Source organism: Arachis hypogaea, chromosome 13 (assembly GCF_003086295.3).
Source record: "Arachis hypogaea cultivar Tifrunner chromosome 13, arahy.Tifrunner.gnm2.J5K5, whole genome shotgun sequence".
In the NCBI taxonomy this organism is placed as follows: Eukaryota; Viridiplantae; Streptophyta; class Magnoliopsida; order Fabales; family Fabaceae; genus Arachis; species Arachis hypogaea.
Window position 1 is genome coordinate 106,438,337 of NC_092048.1, and position 7,105 is coordinate 106,445,441.

The following is a 7,105-nucleotide window of genomic DNA, read 5'->3' on the forward strand; positions in this document are numbered from 1 at the left end:
AGTGACAGACGCAAAAGGATAGTAAATCCTATTCCAGCATGACCGAGAACCGACAGATGAATAGCCGTGCCGTGACAGGGTGCATTGACCATTTTCACTGAGAGGATAGGATGTAACCATTGACAAGGGTGATGCCTCCAGACGATTAGCCGTGCCGTGACAGGGCATTTGGATCATTTTCCCGAGAGAAGACCGAAATTAGCCATTGACAATGGTGATGCATTACATAAAGCCAGCCATGGAAAGGAGTAAGACTGATTGGATGAAGACAGCAGGAAAACAGAGGTTCAGAGGAACGAAAGCATCTCTATGCGCTTATCTGAAATTCTCACCAATGATTTACATAAGTATTTCTATCCCTATTTTATTAATTATTTTTGAAAACCCCATTACCATTTTATATCCGCCTGACTGAGATTTACAAGGTGACCATAGCTTGCTTCATACCAACAATCTCCGTGAGATTCGACCCTTACTCACGTAAGGTATTACTTGGATGACCCAGTGCACTTGCTGGTTAGTTGTGCGAAGTTGTGAACCATGGTATTGGCATCATGTTTTTGGCGCCATTACCAGGGAAAGAAAGAGCGATGAATTTTACATAATCAAAGTGTGATCACAATTTCTGTGCACCAAGTTTTTGGCGCCTTTGCTGGGGATTGTTCGAGTTTGGACAACTGACGGTTCATCTTGTTGCTCAGATTAGGTAATTTTCTTTTTGTTTTCTTTTCAAAAAAAAAAATTTTTTTCAAAAATCTTTCAAAAATTTCTCCTTTGTTTTCGAAAAAAAAAATTTTTAAAATAAAAAAAAAGTTTTCAAAAATATATTTTCCTTCAGAATTTTTAAGAATGAATTCTAGTGTTTCATAAAGCATGTTGAAGCCTGGCTGGCTGTAAAGCCACGACTGTAGGGCATGATAGACGTGTCATGTCTGAATTACATACTAAAGCTTGGCTGGCTATTAAGCCATGCCTGACCCTTTGATTGGAGCTTTAGAGTATAAGATTCCTGGAATTCATATTAAAAATTTTGGAATCCTTATTTTTATTTTTTTCAAATAATTTTCAAAAAAAAAATCCAAAAAAAATTAGAAAATCATAAAAATCAAAAAATATTTTTTTTTGTGTTTCTTGTTTGAGTCAGGTGTCATGTTATAAGTTTGGTGTCAATTGCATGTTCATCTTGCATTTTTTGAAAAAATTCATGCATTCATAGTATTCTTCATGATCTTCAAGTTGTTCTTGGTAAGTCTTCTTGTTTGATCTTTGCATTTGCATGTTTTGTGTCTTTTCTTGTTTTTCATATGCATTCTTGGATTCTTAGTGTCTAAGCATTAAAGAATTCTAAGTTTGGTGTCTTGCATGTTTTCTTTGCATTAAAAATTTTTCAAAAATGTGTTCTTGATGTTCATCATGATCTTCATAGTGTTCTTGGTGTTCATCTTGACATTCATAGCATTCTTACATGCATTCATTGTTTTGATCCATAACTTTCATGCATTGCATCATTTTTCTTGTTTTTCTCTCTCATCATAAAAATTCAAAAATCAAAAAAATATCTTTCCCTTTTTCTCTCTTAAAATTTTGAAAATTAGATTTGACTTTTTCAAAAATCTTTAAAAATCTAGTTGTTTTTATGAGTCAAATCAAATTTTCAATTTAAAAATCTTATCTTTTTCAAAATCTTTTTCAAAAATCAAATATTTTTCAAATTTTTTAGTTATTTTCGAAAATATTAAAAATATTTTTCAAAAATCTTTTTCTTATTTTTATATCAAATTTTCGAAAATAACAATAATAATTAATGTTTTGATTCAAAAATTTCAAGTTTGTTACTTACTTGTTAAGAAAGATTCAAACTTTAAGTTCTAGAATCATATCTTGTGATTTCATGTGAATCAAGTCATTAATTGTGATTTAAAAAAAAATCAAATATTTTTTAAAAACTAATTTCTATCATATCTTTTCAAAAATATCTTCTTATCTTATCTTTTTCAAAAAAAATTTGATTTTCAAAATATCTTTTCTAACTTCCTAACTTCTTATCTTTTCAAATTTGTTTCAACTAACTAACTAACTTTTTGTTTGTTTCTTATCTTTTTCAAAACCACCTAACTAACTCTCTCTCTCTCTCTAATTTTCGAAAATATCTCCCTCTTTTTCAAAATTTCTTTTTAATTAAACTAATTATTTTATTTTTTATTTGAATTTTTGAAAAACTACTAACCTTTTTCAAAAACTATTTTCGAAAATCACTAACTCTTTTTCAAAAATGTTTTTCGAAAATTCTTCTCCCTCATCCCCTTCTATTTATTTATTCATCTACTAACACTTCTCTTCATCTCACATCACTGCTCCTATCCCTACTTTTGTGTTTGGATTCTTCATTCTTCTTCACCCCTATTCTTTTTCTTCTTCTACTAACAATAAGGAACCTCTTTACTGTGACATAGAGGATTCCTCTTCTTTTTTTTTTCTCTTCTCTTTCTTATGAGCAGGGACAGAGAAAAAGGCATTCTTGTTGAAGCTGATCCAGAACCTGAAAGGACTCTGAAGAGAAAACTAAGAGAAGCTAAATTACAACAATCCAGAGACAACCTTATTGAAAATTTCGAACAAGTAAAGGAGATGGCAGCTGAACCCAACAACAATATTGCAAGGAGGATGCTTGGTGACTTTACTGCACCTAATTCCAATTTACATGGAAGAAGCATCTCCATTCCTGCCATTGGAGCAAACAATTTTGAGCTGAAACCTCAGCTAGTTTCTCTGATGCAGCAGAACTGCAAGTTTCACGGACTTCCATCTGAAGATCCTTTTCAGTTCTTAACTGAATTCTTGCAGATATGTGATACTGTTAAGACTAATGGAGTAGATCCTGAAGTCTACAGGCTCATGCTTTTCCCTTTTGCTGTAAGAGACAGAGCTAGAGTGTGGTTGGACTCTCAACCCAAAGACAGCCTGAACTCTTGGGATAAGCTGGTCAAGGCTTTCTTAGCCAAGTTCTTTCCTCCTCAAAAGCTGAGCAAGCTTAGAGCTAATGTTCAAACCTTCAGACAGAAAGAAGGTGAATCCCTCTATGAAGCTTGGGAAAGATACAAGCAGCTGACCAAAAAGTGTCCTTCTGACATGCTTTCAGAATGGACCATCCTGGATATATTCTATGATGGTTTATCTGAGCTATCAAAGATGTCATTGGACACTTCTGCAGGTGAATTCATTCACCTAAAGAAAATGCCTACAGAAGCTTAAGAACTCATTGACATGGTTGCTAATAACCAGTTCATGTATACTTCTGAGAGGAATCCTGTGAGTAATGGGATGCCTATGAAGAAGGGAGTTCTTGAAGTTGATACTCTGAATGCCATATTGGCTCAGAACAAAATATTGACTCAGCAAGTCAATATGATTTCTCAGAGTCTGAATGGAATGCAAGCTGCATCCAACAGTACTCAAGAGGCTTTTTATGCAGAAGAAGCTTATGATCCTGAAAACCCTGCAATAGCAGAGGTGAATTACTTAGGTGAACCTTATGGAAACACCTATAACCCATCATGGAGAAATCATCTAAATCTCTCATGGAAGGATCAAAGGCCTCAACAAGGCTTTAATAATGGTGGAAGAAACAGGTTTAACAATAATAAACCTTTTCCATCATCCACTTAGCAACAGACAGAGAACTCTGAACAAAATACTTCTAATTTAGCAAACTTAGTTTCTGATCTATCAAAGGCCACTGTAAGTTTCATGAATGAAACAAGGTCTTCCATTAGAAATTTGGAAGCACAAGTGGGCCAGCTGAGTAAAAGGATCACTGAAATCCCTCCTAGTACTCTCCCAAGCAATACAGAAGAGAATCCAAAAGGAGAGTGCAAGGCCATTGACATAAGCACCATGGCCGAACCTGTAAGGGAAGGAGAGGACGTGAATCCCAAGGGGGAAGACCTCCTGGGACGTCCAGTGATCAATAAGGAGTTTCCCTCTGAGGAACCAAAGGAATCTGAGACTCATCTAGAGACCATAGAGATTCCATTGAACCTCCTTATGCCATTCATGAGCTCTGATGAGTATTCCTCTTCTGAAGAGAATGAGGATGTCACTGAAGAGCAAACTGCCAAGTTTCTTGGTGCAATCATGAAGCTGAATGCTAAATTATTTGGTACTGAAACTTGGGAAGATGAACGTCCCTTGTTCACCAATGAACTAAGTGATCTGGATCAACTGACATTGCCTCAGAAGAGACAGGATCCTGGAAAGTTCATAATGCCTTGCACCATAGGCACCATAATCTTTAAGGCTCTGTGTGACCTTGGTTCAGGAATAAACCTCATGCCCCTCTCTGTAATAGAGAAACTGGGAATCTATGGGGTGCAAGTTGCTAGAATCTCATTAGAGATGGCAGATAATTCAAGAAAATAGGCTTATGGACAAGTAGAGGACGTGTTAGTAAAGGTTGAAGGCCTTTACATCCCTGTTGATTTCATAATCCTGGATACTGGGAAGGAGGAGGATGAATCCATCATCCTTGGAAGACCCTTCCTAGCCACAGCAAGAGCTGTGATTGATGTAGACAGAGGAAAATTGATCCTTCAACTAAATAAGGACAACCTTGTGTTTACAACTCAAGGATCTCTCTCTGCATCCATGGAGAGGAAGCAGAAAAAGCTTCTCTCAAAGCAGAGTCAACCAAAGCCCCCACAGTCAGACTATAAGTTTGGTGTTGGGAGGCCACAACCAAACTCTAAGTTTGGTGTTGAACTCCCATATCCAAACTCTAAGTTTGGTGTTGGGAGAGTCTCAACAATGCTCTGAACATCTATGAGGCTCCATGAGAGCCCACTGTCAAGCTATTGACATTAAAGAAGCGCTTGTTGGGAGGCAACCCAATGTTTATTTATCTAATTTTATTTTTGTTTTTCATGTTTTATTAGGTTCATGATCATGTGGAATCACAAAATAAATATAAAAATTGAAAACGGAATCAAACACAGCAGAAGAAAAATCACACCCTGGAGGAAGCACCTGCCTGGCGTTCAACGCCAGAACAGAGCATGGTTCTGGCGCTGAACGCCCAAAATGGGCAGTATCTGGGCACTGAACACCCAAAATGGGCAGCATCTGGGCGCTGAACGCCAGAATTGCACCCTGGAGAAGAGCTGGCGCTGAACGCCCAGAACAAGCATGGTTCTGGCGTTCAACGCCAGAAATGGGCAACAAATGGGCGTTGAACGCCCAAAATGGGCACCAACCTGGCGCTGAACGCCCAGAGTTGTGTGCAAGGGCATTTTGCATGCCTAAATTGGTGCAGGGATGTAAATGCCTTGACACCTCAAGATCTGTGGACCTCACAGGATCATCTCAGGATCTGTGGACCCCACAGGATCCCCACCTTCCTTCCTCATAATCCTAGTTTTTTTTTCCACATCTTCTTCTTCATCTATTCCTTCTTTTTTTGCTCGAGGGCGAACAACATTCTAAGTTTGGTGTGGTAAAACAATTATGTAAAGGATCTATAGCTCAGTGATAGAACATATGGCTGCAAATCAAAAGATCCCTGAAATACCTCAGGGAATGCACTTCCCTCCACATAGTTATTGGAAGCAACTGAGGATAGAAATACCAAAAATCACTAGGAATCAAGCCACAAAGGCAAGGAAGAGACATAGAAGAGCTCAAGAACATCATTGGTTCCTCAAGTAGGAAACGCCATCATCACTAAGGTGGACTCATTCCTTGTTCTTACTTTCTCTGTTTTTCGTTTTCTATGTTAAGTGCTTATCCATGTTTGTGTCTTCATTACATGATCATTAGTAGTTAGTAACCATGTCTTAAAAGTTATGAATGTCCTATGAATCCATCACCTCTCTTAAATGAAAAATGTTTTAATTCAAAAGAACAAGAAGTACATGAGTTTTGAATTTATCCTTGAACTTAGCTTAATTATATTGATGTGGTAACAATGCTTCTTGTTTTCTGAATGAATGCTTGAACAGTGCATATGTCTTTTGAAGTTGTTGTTTAAGAATGTTAAATATGTTGGATCTTGAAAGAATGATGACTAGGAGACATGTTATTTGATAATCTGAAAATCATAAAAATGATTCTTGAAGCAAAAAAAGCAGCAAAGAACAAAGCTTGCAGAAAAAAAAAAGAAAAAAAATAGGCGAAAAAAAAATAATAGAAAGAAAAAGCAAGCAGAAAAAGCCAAAAGCTCTTAAAACCAAGAGGCAAGAGCAAAAAGCCAATAACCCTTAAAACCAAAAGGCAAGGGCAAATAAAAAGGATCCCAAGGCTTTGAGCATCAGTGGATAGGAGGGCCTAAAGGAATAAAATCCTGGTCTAAGCGGCTAAACCAAGCTGTCCCTAACCATGTGCTTGTGGCGTGTAGGTGTCAAGTGAAAACTTGAGACTGAGCGGTTAAAGTCAAGGTCCAAAAGCAAAAAAAAGAGTGTGCTTAAGAACCCTGGACACCTCTAATTGGGGACTTTAGCAAAGCTAAGTCACAATCTGAAAAGGTTCACCCAGTTATGTGTCTGTGGCATTTATGTATCTGGTGGTAATACTGGAAAACAAAGTGCTTAGGGCCACGGCCAAGACTCATAAAGAAGTTGTGTTCAAGAATCATCATACTGAACTAGGAGAATCAATAACACTATCTGAACTCTGAGTTCCTATAGATGCCAATCATTCTGAACCTCAATGGATAAAGTGAGATGCCAAAACTATTCAAGAGGCAAAAAGCTATAAGTCCCGCTCATATGATTGAAGCTATGTTTCATTGATAGTTTGGAATTTATAGTATATTCTCTTCTTTTTATCCTATTTGATTTTCAGTTGCTTGGGGACAAGCAACAATTTAAGTTTGGTGTTGTGATGAGCGGATAATTTATACGCTTTTTGGCATTGTTTTTAGTACGATTTTAGTAGAATCTGGTTACTTTTAGGGATGTTTTCATTAGTTTTTATGTTAAATTCACATTTCTGGACTTTAGTATGAGTTTGTGTCTTTTTCTATGATTTCAGGTATTTTCTGGCTGAAATTGAGGGACTTGAGCAAAAATCAGATTCAGATGTTGAAGAAGGACTGCTGATGCTGTTGGATTCT

At 36.8% G+C, this 7,105-nt stretch overlaps 1 non-coding gene across 1 annotated transcript; it reads right to left on the reverse strand.

The window, feature by feature from the left end:
• Positions 1–3,027: 3,027 nt before the first annotated feature.
• LOC112739326 (small nucleolar RNA R71) lies at positions 3,028–3,135 on the reverse strand. The gene has a single exon (XR_003170259.1). It is a non-coding gene; the product is annotated as a small nucleolar RNA R71 (small nucleolar RNA).
• Between the last annotated feature and the right edge of the window lie 3,970 nt (positions 3,136–7,105).